At 39.4% G+C, this 15,125-nt stretch overlaps 1 protein-coding gene across 3 annotated transcripts in view; it reads right to left on the bottom strand.

The window, feature by feature from the left end:
- The window catches only part of arl15 (ADP ribosylation factor like GTPase 15), a 103,006-nt gene that overhangs the window by 69,179 nt on the left and 18,702 nt on the right, over window positions 1–15,125 (bottom strand). The gene's annotated exons all lie outside the window — the stretch shown is intronic.

The raw sequence follows: 15,125 nt of genomic DNA, 5'->3' as shown, positions 1-15,125 counted from the left end.
TGTCAGTTATTGCATATTCGTAACATTTCCCAAACTATCAGAAGGCCAATTAAGCTCAAGCACTGGTACATGAAGCCACATTGTTGTAACTAGTGCAGAGTGAAGTCTGGCAGTGTCCTGCAGAAACATTTACAGACCTCAGGAGAAAAGACTTCACCTTTGATGAAAACATGCTCCTCTCAAACTTTCCATCATACACCCTTCTCTCTCATCTTTGGCATGGAGGGACCAACAGCAGATTTTTTCCAAAAGGAGGCAAAAACAAGAACTCATCTATAATGAACGTCTGTTTCTGCTCAAAGACTCTGGATTCTGTCAGGATTTCCTTTTCAAATATTATTTCACATTATTCTTGTTTAGTGCTTTACTGTGTAGAACAGGGGTGTCAAACATACGGCCCGTGGGCCGTATTCGGCCCGCCAGTTGGTTTAGTCCGCCCCACACATGAAGAGCAAAAACCTTAAGCATGTTTAAAAAAGAAGGCATGTTTCTAGTCCATTCCTGTGGCGAGTTATGATTTTTTAAAGAAATAACCGAAATGCGCAATTCTACCACTAGGGGGAGCAAAGGAAAAGCAAAATAGGTGAAACATCATATGTTTGCGCGTGCCAAAAGCGAAACGTAACAGCTCTGCTTCTGGGTAAGATGCAGTTTGTTTCCCTGCGAGTCTCAAGGCTGTTGTGTTGCTTTGTGAATAATCAGTAGTGACACAATAATGAACAAAATGTTGTCAAAAAGAAGTGGATTGCTGAGCTTTCCAGGAAAAATGGACAGTTTTCTTTTTAGGCAGGGTGTTTCATTTTTTTTTGCGTAGCCCCTCTTGAGGTTATTATCGGGATTGCTTCAGTGTCAGATGTAAAATATTAAGTCAGTACAAAACTGAATAGACCTGTCAGGATAAAATCACATCAACTATAATACATTAATCTCTGATTAGCTAGTCAGGTCATCTAGAAGGGCTAACAACAAGCTTACCCAGTAGCAAGCTTTGTTTTTTGCTTTGTCGGAATTCCGTCACTACTCTCTACTTAATTCAATTTTTTTCGGAATGTTCAAATCTAAAATTCTAAAATCCAGTTCCCTAGAAAATTTCCCAGAAATCTCTACAAAAAAAAAATCAGTGTGCTTACGATGGCAAACATTGACCACAATGCATTGCGTTTAAGTGATTTGCCATTTGAAAAATGTATGTAAATGTATCTTTTATTAATCATCAAAGTTTTCATCATCAGAATAGAGTGGATTCATGAACAGTCTTTGTAAAATGTGCATATTATTGTGACATCATAGCTGGGGGTTAAAAAAAACAAAACAAAACAAAGAGTGAGTGTCCGAATTGCATTAAAATCCAGGATGCTGGAGAGTCCTGCACTATATAGTCTTAGGAGTGCGACTGATCATCTTTTGATCGCTCTTTTGATCGTAAAAGCGCTCCCAGTGGTCTTTAAATTTTGATTATGCTAAATCGAAAAACCTGTGTCGTTTTCTAGGACATAGTTTCTGCAGACTGGCAGGAGATCATCAGAAATTCACTTCTGAGTTGTGGGCAGAAATTTTGGCACGGAGCAAGTCCGCGCTCATTTCCCATCATCCCTTTGTTTAAATGCTCTATTCCGATAGCTTACAAGCCCTCACAAGGAGAAAAGCATGCACTTACAATAAAATCATTTTAATAAACTGAAACAAAACTTTTGGATATCAGAGGTAAAAATAGTGGGAAATCAACAAAAATGTCTGGGTCTGCCATTTTTGTCAAAGGAAGGGTCACTTCAGAGGTTAAGCTTCAACTGTTTGAACTCAGGAGAACACATAGTGCTAATGACTGAAATACTGCTTGCTTAACGCGACTGGATCATATTATCCACAAGAGATTTCTCACAGCGAGACAAATCAAAATACTAAACAACACTTTTCCCCTCAACTGCTGGTTTTCACGACATACAGACAACAGAAAGTTGTTCTTTCTTTTGGTAGGAAGAAAAGAACCTCAGTGACTTTGGAAGCCACAATCACTGCAGACAGACAGTCACAGGACACGGATGGAGAAGCAGGCCGATCTTGTTTTTCCAGACCAAGTGTCGGGACAACACTTGCGTGCAGGGCTCACTCTTAACCTTTAGAAATGACAGTCCTTTATATGGGCGTCCCAACGGAGGAGTAGTGCTAACAGCTATGTGTGTAATACACACCATCCACAGTCATAACAGAGTCCTGGAGTGGAGAAGGACATACAGGAAGGCAGCCTGTCAGGGACGAAGGAAATGTGGAGGGGAGCTGGGAAGGTTTGGACAGCGTGCTGGTAAAGGGAATGGGGGTGGGGGGGGTGGGGGGGTGAGGAGGGGGGTCACATTCATGCATCTTCATTCATCTTCTTTCCCTTTAACTGTTGTTGTTTTCAACTGCTTTAAACCTAGGGGGTGAGCCGGGGTGGGGGAAGTGGTGGTGGGGTATTCTGGTTGAGTACAGTGACTGAATGGGGGGGGGGGGGGGCCTGCAGGTTGCATTTCATGCTATTCTAGTAAAGAAGTGAACACATAAGAAGGCTCATCAGACACTTCTCCTGTCTACTTGTAACAAAGCCGACCAGACGGCCTTTGCTTTAATCCCAGCATGCTTCACTCTGCTCTGTGTCAAAAATACCTTTAAGACCACCACGTTTGGTTGGTTGTGCTGGCCTAACATTTTTCTCGTCACCATCAGAATCAGAGCATGCATGGCAGCAGGTTTCTCACACGGCGAGGGGGACGCCACACCAAAAGCTTTGAGCTTGTTGCTACAGGCATGAAAGGCTGTTTTCTTAAGACACGAGAAAAGCTGCAATGCCTCCCGTCAGCTTTCAGCCATAGCTGAAGATGATAATATTTGGTGCATTGTGGAAATGATGGCCTACTGAGGACTCCAAACAGGTGCAATTCACTGCACTGTATTAGAAAGAGATCACTTGCATATGTGAGTTCATGCATGAGCTGAAACAACACACTGAAGCAAAACGCTTTTGGAGGGATGCAGTACTCCAGTTGCACACTTCAAGTATATACATTTAAGTATGTGGTATATTTTTGATGGAGCAAATGCTAAACAAGCTTGAAAGATAACATCACAAAGAGCCACTGAACTGAAGTAACAGATGTATAGCACTAATAAGATGACACTGTCTGCAGCGGCTCAACATCCTGTCTGGTGAAGCAGACCGTGTCTCACTTGAGTCGACAAAATAACCCACAACCCATTATGCCTGCCTGTCTGTGTGTATACAAGAAAGGCCCTGTTGAAAAACGGACTTGCTTGTCACAGTTTAGCAGGCATGGCACCCCTTTATTCTGAAGGTAGATCCACTTCATCTCTTCCAACCTCGCCCTTTTCACGATCACCTCTGCCAACCAATTCATTCAACCCGCTTCTGTCTGTCTGTCTGTCTGTCTGGCCCCCCGTTTCAGAGCTCCAAGGCTGTTGCCCTGACAGTAGGTGACTGGACAAGGAGAAGAATGAAAACACACATACACAACAACAACACACTTAGAAAATCACAAAGTGACATTAGAGCGCCCCCCAGCTTTTCAATAGAACTTACTACATCTGTTGAAATGCAGAGGGGAAAACATTGATCTGCAAAGCTCTGCAGATCAACTTATTGAATCAGTGGAAGTAACAATGTCTTTTAAACATTAACATGTTGCATTGGACTGGATTTAATTCACCTGAACATTAACACGAGACCAGACAGTTTCAATTTAAACAGGACATATGCTCCTAAATTGACCAATAGAATCGCTGCCAGGTGGAGTAACAGAGCCCTAATTTCTTCTTTTTTGTCCGACAAAATCTGAGGCAATAAAGTCATGCAAAAGCCTAAAAAAATAATCAGATCTTTATATTTAGTTTCCTTTATTCCTGTGTACTTTTCTTCAGTTTTGACATATTTCTGGGTTTGCCCACAGAGAAACTATTGTCTGTGTTGCAGCTGACAATAAAATTGCATAATATTTTATAAATGCTGGTTGAGTAAACCCCAAAGGGGTTTCTTGATATATGTATTGGGATACAAATAAAGCTTTGAATACCTTTCCCCACTGATGCGTTAAAGTTCCGCACTACAAAAATAGCACATTGTTTTGTAGTTAAACCATGGAATTTCTTATCAAATTTCTCTTCAGGTGTTTTTTTTTTCCTTTAACCACAGTGCCTATGCTTCTATATCCTCAATCTGATGAGTGGTGTGCTGCCACTCGCTAACGTAAACCTTTAATTAAGGTTTTACAATGACTGGAGTATAGATTTAGAACATGTTTCTGAATAACATGGGGCTTTCTCTCAGTGCTTCCCTCCTTTTCTGTAGGCAGCTACCCCTCCCCAGACTGGGCAGACGTGGTACCTTGTGACCCTGTGTAGTTGAGAAGGAGACCAGATCAAAGACAGAAGAGTTGCCTTGGAAAAACACTTGGGCTGAGAATGGACGGGATATCTGTCAGGAACTTTTTCCCACTGGGCTCACTAGAGCTGGAGCTCAGAGATCAGGTTACTACCAAAAAACGCAGACATGAAAGATGGGGCTACGCTCTAATCCACATACACGGGGTTATGTCTGTCCCCTACTTGCACTTCACATTTTCCCCTCTGGCCTTTAACCACTAAACTCGCCACAACTCTTAATGTCCAAGTCACCCCTGAACCACAACATTGGGTCACGCCCACAATTTTCTCTGCATTACCACCAATCCCTGCAGTCCAACGTTTCACCTGAAAAATACACAAGCTTCATCACAGAGGATTAACAGGAAACCCTGACGCAACCTATTGTTGGGACGATGGAAAGGGCTTGGGTGGTTTTGCCACGCCAAGAGGGTCTTTTCTCCCCTATGGCTGTGATGTTTGTCAGAAAAGACGCTGGGAGACTTCATGCCTTCAGCCTTATTACAAACCACACTGGCATACACATACAAGCACTTGGACAGCTCTCATTGAGAAAACAGTGGCTGGCAAGAGTCATGCAGCAGCATGCAGAGTCTAAGAAAAGAAAAGCGCAAAGAGAATGAAGATGGGACAGGGGAGTGTCTGATTGTTGGGGTTGGAGGGGACTATTGAGTGAGGATGGTATATATGTGCATGTGTGTGGCAGAGAGAGGAGGTGAGTGTCAAGGCTGTAAATCTTGATGTCACTGACAGGAAGACTGTTGCAGGACCATTACCATAAATCTGACAAACACTAAGTTGATGGGAGGCTGTATCTGTCTGGTCAGGGACCAGTCTAGACGGCCCTATTGAGGGGTCCTACAGCGCAACTCTATTTGCTTTCAGCACCATCTGGATGTTGTGGTAAGTGCCCGCTGTTATAGCTCTCACACACATGTGCATGTAAACACAAACACACACAGACACACAGTACAGCCATCACAAAAGCCCTGACTTTTAGTCAACACAGCAATATTTACTTGCGTTGTAATGTAACAACAGTAAAGTCAGTGACAGTACATAACGGTCTTTGCCTCATGTTGAGACGTGCAAATGTGTGGTTAAATTTGCCAGGTAACAAACTGTACACTGAGCGGGATCTAGAGGATGATGTTTATCTTTTTTTTTTTTTTTTGTCAAACATTGCAGAACACGCTTCCCCATATCTTATCCCCAATCGATTGAATGCTATGGGTCAAAAAGACTGAGGCCTGTCAGCGTTTGCTCAGTCTCTTAATTTGTATCTAATAAAAAAAAAGTTAGAGCAACTTACAAAACAAACATGACCTTTTCAATACCTGAAGCCTTTTTGAAGTCTGTGCTAGTCACCCATAATGAATCAATTAACGTAGGTAAAGCTCAGTCTCCATGTAATTAAACACATTGGTTTAGATATTTTCTCCATTAGTCATTGGCAACTTGGCAGAACTTAGCCAGGTTAGCTGCTGGTTTTGCCAACTTTCCTCTCTTTCATCCATCCACAGATCATACACTCTACCTCCATAACCAACAGAAGGCTGTTAATTCAGTCTGTGGATTGACCTGCTTTAAGCACCCTAGTTTCCTAATTATTTAATAAATAAATTCACTTTTCGGTTGTTGCTTTACAAAAAATGTATAGCTTTAATACTGAATATTATTCGGCTTAAATGACAGTTGTCACTGTAGTATGCGCTTTAGTGCGTCTGGCAGAACATATAAAATCAAACTGTTACCAAATAATCAAGAACCCTTTTTTACTTTTCAATATCAAGGTCCTGTACTGATGACAAATCAAATACGTTTAAAAACTGCTAAATAAAATAAATTAGGATCAGGCACAATAAAGGATTGTGACCTGGTGCAGCTGATATTGTACCAGATCTGTAGATTTGGGATGGACCTAAAAGCATTAAGGGCCCTAAATTAATGCTCTTCAGATCAGTTAAGTCAGGATTATCATAGTACCTGCTAGGGCTGCACGATATGAGGAAAACTTTTGCGATAATAGTGATCAATATTGCGATGACGATTTAACTTGCGATAAAATGAACAAATAGCAAAAACAACAAAAACATTTCCATTTCACTGCAAAAGTTTAATTTAAATAAGAGTCAAAATGCCTTAAATTATTCTCCAAATGACCCTCGTCTATTTAGGAGGGCAACATCTAACATAAAAGCTCCATCCGATTTGTCAACAATGTGAAGGGCTTCATCTGATTGATCAAATTGATAATGGGATTTATTCAACTCATTGAATAGTTCAAGTTGCCATAAGATTGTTTTAGCACATTTAAGGTTTACCATTTATTGCGATTTTTACGCCGACTTTTGCGATATGGATATTGCACAGCTTGAAATCGCGATAACGATAAATTTGCGATTTATTATGGAGGCCTGGTACCTGCTGTGAATGGTCTTTCACTTTGAGTTAAAGTCATATTACCGGTAAGCCCAATTAGTTATGATACACCTGTGTGTGCAAAATGTGCGCCCCGTGCCCTGATTGATCAGCGAGCTGCATTGACATGTAAAACCAAAGGTAGGAACTATTTGTTGGTCTAACCTCCAATGTAACCTTCATTACTGATTTTCAAGCAGTGAGCCATTGGGTCATAGTTGAACCCTTTAATCCATGACTCCTAATTGTGTAAACGGTTGATGAGTTACGGTAATTCAAAGAACGTCAACACAGGAGCCACAGCTCCAGTTGCGATGGGTTACATTGTAAAAGTATGACTTTACCGTACATTTGAACTTGTGATCCTCAATTTCAGATGGGGCTTTAGCGCTACGCAACTGGCCTGCTGTTGTCATTTAAATAAACAACACCTGGATTAACAACATCCTCAAATTCAGAGATATGCCTGTTGAGGGAGCCAAAAATGATTGTATTTAGTGTATAAACACAACAAATCTCCCAGCAACCCCCACTGATGCATTTATTTAGCCTAACTTAGGGCTACTGTGTATTTTACAGCATCTACTGGACAAGTGGATTCGATAGAAAATGAAAGGACAGCAATAGGGGCCCACCCCCAGGGCTGTATTCATATTAAACTCTATTATGAGAAAGTAGTTGACAGAGGTGGTGACAGGGCAGCTGCATTCAGGACGCCTTTAATATATGAGGCATCCGAGGAGGCCACAGCTTAGGGGTTGAGAGGTTACCACTCAAAGCTGTAACAGCATATGTTGTATGTTTGAAATGGAAGAGATGATAAGCTTAGCTGCATAATAATATAAACCAAGGGAAAATCTTTATGAGGACAGCGTGGGCACAAAACTTACTGAAGAGGCCCCGTTTCCCCGTCCAACAAGTTGCGTGCATGAACAAAGAGGGAGCGGTGCACCCCATGTTTCATGTGGACGGTACAGGGCTCTCACAGAGCTTTTAGCTTATTTACATAAAACATATTTGTATCGACAACTAATTCAGTCCTCTCCTAAAAAAAAAGAGCGAGGTTCAAATTCTCCCTAAACCTTGTGGGAGGAAAACAAATTGTGTGGACAAAACAAACACTGCCAGTAAATCTGTAAGGACAGGATTGATGAGAATCATCTGTAATGCAAATAAACCCGCAGGACAGAAAGTGATTTTTGTAATCTTTAACACATTGTACAATTCCTCACATCACTCAGCACAGACATGGATAAGCCATAAAAAATTATAAAAAGGAATAAGAACTCAATAAAAGGACAGATGAGCAAATCTCTATTCAACAAAATGAAAACTGAGATGTTATAAGAGGGTCTGAAACAGGTCAGGGTAATACTCAAATAATCAATTGGGAATCACAAATGGATTCAGATCACAGTTCAACAGGATTTAATTATAAATCAGTTTATTGTTTTTGCATTTCCACCTACAGAGTATGCTAAGTTTATAGTGAACAAAGTTCAGTTTAATGGCATAACACAGTGATGTTATTCAAAGTAGATGTGAAATTCTTGCTTTTTGCTAATCATTTCCGTTTCCTATAGCCGACTTTTTTGTACGGAGCCCGTGTCCTGACATTAAAAAAACTAAAATATATCTCGTTCCCACAGATTAATATCTTGTTCGCACGAAATAATATTCCGTTCCCACGCATTAATTAATGCTTGCAAACGAAGTCATTATTTACGTCATAAGTCATTCATAAACAGGGATTGCTGCTTCGCCTACTGGACATAGCTCCTAGCTTCATAAATACGGATGTGAAAAATTGTTGGATTTACAGCAGATCCATTCACATTTCTGTCTGTGTGTGTCTTATTACATTGCATTGAAGACACGGAGGATGTTTAGAGATCAAATTTATTTATTTTTAAAAAGCTCTACAAAAGCATCATACTCATTAGCAGTCACTTTACATCTGACGGCTAGTAGGCTACATGCTACGTATCCCAGCATGCATCACGCATCACGACCAGCCAATCATTTGTCTTGTTGTTACACTACAGTTATAGGGACACAGTGATTGGTCGAGATGCATTATGAGGAAAACGTGATGCAGAAATGTGAAGGTATCTACGGTAAATCCATCTATTGCTCACATCCGTGTTTATGAATGCCTTATGACGTGAATAACAGGTTAATGATGGGGTAGGTAGCATGTAGCCTACTAGCCTTCGGATGTAAAGTGACTGCTAAAGAGAATGTTAATAAAAGACAAGTCCTGAATCTTATTGTTCCTATTCGACCCTAAACTACAATATCCCATACCGCACCTGGTTGGCCGTCTACCCCAAAGGCCGGCAAGAGCTAGGTGCTACGTCTGGAGAATCGCTGCGCTGTGGGGAAACAGCAAGATTGGGCATCCTAAATCTTATGATGTTTCTTTTTATATTTACTGAGACAATAATAAATTGATCATTCTTGTTTTTCTTTTTCCTTTCTTGAACGTATGTGGGTCACAGAGACAGGGAAGTTCCCGCTGAAAGCGGCTTTTGCAGCCGGATGGAGAGCATATCCGTGTTTATGAATGACTTATGACGTGAACAATTATTTCGTTCGCACAAATTAATTATTTGGTGGGAACGGAGTAATATCTTGTGGGAACAGAATATTATTTCGTGTGAACAATATATTAATTTGTGGGAATGAGATTTTTTTTTTTTTTATGTCAGGACACGGCTTCAGTAGTTTTGTTTGCTGACAGCAATACTACATTTTGGGAAAACAATAGGAAAAAGGGCAACATTAAGAAAACAAAGCAAGAAAGAAATCAACTGGAGGAATTTTTTTTCTTTTTATTTACAGAGCAAAGACAACTTGATTAATAACAAGGATGGAAGTGTTATTTGACTACCAATAATGTTGGAATCCCCTTTGCATTGCAGTAAATGCATAATCAAAAATAATAGCAACAGCCTTCTACATATTTTAAGGTGGATTTGCCTTTCAGCAGTCATTTATGAGCATCCAAATATTCTGATTTTCATTCAGGAAGAACTAAGTTGGCTGATTCTATTTGTTTTTCTATTTAATTATTTTTCAGTGAAGTAGTAATTAAAATATTTGCATTTATTATCTAAAGTTATACTTTCTAGTTACCTTTAAGTTACCTTTCCGTTGAACTAATGTTCGTTATTTTCCTACCATTACTGGCAACTTTTTCTTTTGGTAAATTACAGGTATTGATTGTACCTGTTTAAATAAAGTTTTTTAGTTTTTTTTTATTTCCGTGTATTGTGTACTATTAGATCCTTGTTTGACACCAACGGGCAGGAGGAGGAATAACTGGTTTGGATGTGTGCATTGGACAAAAATATGACTGTGCCAAATAAAAAGCACTATGAAACCTTTGATTAGAGTTAATAAATGTATGTAGTTTACCATCCAGGAACGAGTGGGGAGTAAATAAGCTCATTAGCAAGTATGTACAACGGAATCACATCAATGTGCTAAGTGACCTGTCACTGTGAAAGTTGATTTTCCACAAGAAAAGCACCAGCGACTGTTCTGTCTGACCGCAGGAATTCAGTTTACTGGTCTGGTTACCAGTGTGGGAAACCAGATTCCCCATGTGCCAAAGCTTTTTTTCCTGCCTGAATAATCTTCAAAATTCTGGAACGTTCCATCTTTGAAAGCTTAAACACATCATTTAACCATTTGCTACCCAGCCTTTATCTCTTTTTCTCCTCGGCCAATCTGTTGGAGGGTTTGATATATTTAACAGCTCTTTATTAGGCACAATTTATGTCAGGAGGTAACTGTGCTAATCAGAGTCCTTTTGTAGTTTATAGTTCAGTGGCCTTTCACATTCATCACAGCCTGACACACAAACCACACCCTTCTGGAGGTACAGGCGTATTGCAGATAGCAAATACTGCTGTAGAAAATGTTAATGATACAATATATTTTCCACGTCACTCATTTAAAAGGGCAAGAATTGAGGGATTTGACTCTGGTATGAAACTGAGGACTGTTTCTTCTGCTGAGTATGTACAGGCAAAGCCAGAAAAAGGAAAATGGGATAAAGGGATTGGCAAATGGACTGAGAGATTTTTTTTTTTTACTCTATGTTCTTCATAGTGTAATAAATGCAGATTTACAGACAATGAGGCATGTTATACTAACCTGTCAGCTGTAGTCACTTCACCAAAAAGTTGTTTGCTCAAAATAAGCTCACCGCCCAACCATGGATGCTTACAATTTCCCACCTTATGCAGAGTTTGGCCTGCTTAGAATTGGATGTTTTTAGTGCACAGGGCTCAAATCTTGGGCCACAGCTGCCTAAAAAATGTGCTCTAATTGGAGTGTTCTAACAGATGCAAAAATCCAGAATGATTTGGAAGGTTTGCAGGACCAGAATGCGGAAAAAGAAAAAGCTGAGCCTCTAAAAGCTTTCTTTGGTTGAGTGCCCTCTGCAGGGTTTCACTTTTGTGAACTGAGTTGAACTAAAATGCACTTTGAGGCTTGAGAAGGACTTCATTTCATTTATTTGGAATTAACTTCTTGTTTTTTTTTAGAAGCTGATTTGGTCTTTAGTAAATCCCACAATGAAATTTTGAGACGCTTTCCCCTGGTGTTCAATCTTTAATACATCAAAACAAAGATTTATTAATTGGTTTTCGGTCAACCAATACATGTCCAAAAAAGAACAAGGAAATACTTACAACAGCTGCCGTTGTTTTACCACAATGATACGTCTCCTTTACACCTTTGATATCTAAAACTTATAGGATTTATCAAATCAAGCCGTAAAAGAACATAGAGTCAGCATTTATAAGGGTTTTTTTATTTCTTTTTTTTTTGGCACGGCCAGGCTTAACAAAACAATTAAAACACAATAAAAAAATGAATATTCTCATCTCTTTATCTATCTTTAGAACAAACGGCTTGAAGGCCAACCCTCCCCGTTCTGGTTCAAATCCATAAGTTATGTCTTTTAAAGTCTCCAACTGCATGGCATTCCCCTCACCGCCTGCAGAGCAGTATGGTTGTAGATGTAAAGGGTGGCTTGTGGGGTGAATCTGGAACTGTTCACACCATCAGTCTGTTCTTTGCTGGTTTGTTTTCCTTGGCTTTTCCTGACAAAGGGATGTTAATGGAAATCACCGCCAGATTACGGCCTCCACTCGTCAGCATCCACCGGACGAAGCTTTGAGAGTGAAAGTCTTTTCATCACCAATTTGATGCAGGTGTCCTTGTTTCTCTCTCCGGCTCTTTCTGCCTTTTTTACAGGAAACAACATCTTTCAGCAAGTTGTCAGACCTACAGCACTCTGCTCCTCAGAAGAGGTTTCAATGCCAAATTGAGCAATATTCTCCAAATGACTGGCTTTTATTTAGATATTTCTTTGACTTGCTTATGTGACCAATTCAAAGGTTGAATATGCACGGAGCACATATCAATATGAAGGAGGATGAGGTTGCTGCCAGGTAAAGAAAGCCTTTGCTTTGGTTATGGTTGAGAAACTCCTGCCTCTGTCCACTTTCTTTGATTCCAACTATTTCAGTTTCCCTTCCAGACTGATATGCTGTCAACAGCACGCAAAGCAAGCATTTTGCATGTGTGTGAGGGAATAGAAAAAGAGGCTGAATGTTGACAATGACTGGGCTCACTACAACTATACCAAATGTATGACTAAATACCACACATGCAGCATATGACTAAAGAAAATGAACTCCACATGGCTCACCTACTTCAAAGAAATCTTACAACACCAGATGACTTCTTTAGCAGGAAATATCAGTTCAAATGCAGCTGAGAGCTTTTTCTACAGAGAAAACACATTATTATGAATGTAATGGCATATCAAAGCGCTGGAGGGCTAAATGTTAAGGGACATAATCACATCCCTACCGAGGAAGGAGGAGGCTTGGTCTGTACTATCCTGACACCTGCTGGATGACGTAACATCTTAAAAGCCATGCAAGAGGTCACTCAGTTCAGCCATGGCTAGGAAAGGGGATCATTTCCCACTAAATATGATCAAAAAGTAAGTTTAATAAAAGTTTTACAAATGCAAGAAGAAAAACGAGCCAAAAATGTGAGTAGTCTCTACAAAAAAATAAGACAAAAATTAAATAAATGGAAAATTAAGAATAAAAGACACTAATACACAGCCTTCATACACACACGCAGTCGGTTGTGCGGACAGATGTTGTGCGCATGGAAGAATTGTGGAAAGAAGCTTTCATAAACAAACGGGCACAAAAAGAAACATTTACTTTGTCAAAGACAGGAAAGAAAAGTTAGAAGCCAACAGCACCGTGATCCATCACAGGCCTACCTGTGACCACGAAGAGCGCAACCTAATTCAGAAGCAGCCTATGCCGTTCCACGGACTTGTCTCCATAAGCAGGAAACATTTAACAAGACAAATTGGTATAATGAGGGGTCTGGAAGAACACGTGCACACCACAACGTGGCACTGGGGTCTAAACAAACTGCCTTTAAGGCCCAACCTTTTAAGGAAAGGAAACAAAACTTCTGACGTTAACACTGGATAAAGATGGGTGGTGATTGGTTTTATCTGCACCAATCTTTCGTCTCGTGTTCAGTCATTTTACGTTACAAAATTCACGTCAAAGGGTATAAAAACAGAAAATAGTACAACAGTGACAAAGGCCTGGGACAGAAAGTTCAAGCTTCATCTGGTTTGAGGTCTGCAAGAGGACTGGAGATCTAACCTTCTGTCACCGAGGAGGAATCAGAGAAAAACCTGGACACACATGTCCATCAAAAATGCAGAAAAAAAAGGCCAAATGTGTCTAGTATTATCCAATAAGGCATCCCTGAATATATAAAACTATTTTCTAAGAAGTAGTTCTGGGGTAATCCAGAACAAAAGACAATTTTGTGCAAAAGCAAAGTCCTCATATGTTTTTCTGAATTATACTCTAAATGCACCAAAACTGATGGCTCTTGACATGATGTACATGAGGGTTTGGAGGTAAAACAGTGACTGAACAGCTCCACCTGGAGGATAAAAAGCCCAAACTCAGACATTTTCAACTCGAGTGTTTCCACAAAAATGCACAACATGATGATGTAGTTTATAGAAAAACAGTATAACTTGGACCAAAAATGTTCTCAGTCAGCATGTCACCATCGAAAAACGGTTTCAGTTCTTCATTCATTTTCAGAAAAGAAAAATGAAAGAGGTTAATAAACGTAAAAAAAAGCTGCGACTCATTTAGGAAGCTTTGGACTACAGCAGAAGTCTGTAACCTCCAAGGCTAAAAGAGCAAAACCCAGAGAAAGCCCAAAAAAAAGTCCAACTTTTCAACTTAAAAAATACACCTTATTTGTGTTTTGGTGGAAATTAAGTTGTTCTTTTCTAAACCATCAACACTTACACTAATAGAATTACGACATCTCTTTCTATATATAAAACAATGTTAACAGAACATACAGGTTCCTTTCAAACTAAAATACTCCCTGTTTCAAACAAGATCCTCCTACTAGCAGATGATATAAATATATAACAAAGATATAACATATAAACAATGGTGTAGAATCTCGTTTTAAGAACTTGTATACATGTAAATGCCATCATTTAAAAATCTGTCACAATAGCAGCTTATACACGGTCGTGCAGCAAAAGATACAAATAAGAGTTTTACGCTCTAATAGTAAAGCACTTTAACAGTTCATCAAACCTTTTACCATCATTTTGTTTAGTTATCAGACGTTAAAATATAAATAAAGGCATAAAATAAAACTAAATGTCAAAATTCAATGAACTAAATTAAAAAATGTAAAGTACAATTCATTCAACTTATTAAACTCATTAGCATGTTTCTTCAAAGCCAAAGAGCCACATGGAGGAATGAAAGAGCCTCAGAAGACTACAGGAACTAACCACATTATTCCACACTGGCTACCAGTAATCACTAAAATACAATATCATTTTTAATGTACTGCTGGCAGTTTATGTGGGATCCTAACACCTATAATGTCTACTTGTGTGGCATATTAACTTAAATGAAGTTCAAATGTAAAACTCTGTTTTTTTCTGCTGCCTTTGTTCCAAATCCTGCATAGCACATTCTATTTATGTTATATACTTTCTTGAAATCGTCTTTGAGTCCTAGCTTTGATTCTGTACAAAGTTTTTGCATCTCTGCTAAAATTGTATACAGTATTTATGAAGAATGTTACATGCCTGTAAGGCTGTTTTACCTTAAATAACCTGCATTTATGTTTTTGTTCTTATATGAATTAGCTGTAACTAATTACGGATAGACAACTTTATTTTT

Source organism: Oryzias latipes, chromosome 9 (genome assembly GCF_002234675.1).
Source record: "Oryzias latipes chromosome 9, ASM223467v1".
Lineage (NCBI taxonomy): Eukaryota > Metazoa > Chordata > Actinopteri > Beloniformes > Adrianichthyidae > Oryzias > Oryzias latipes.
The sequence above is the reverse complement of the archived record's forward strand: the minus strand, read 5'-3'. Positions and strand labels throughout refer to the sequence as shown.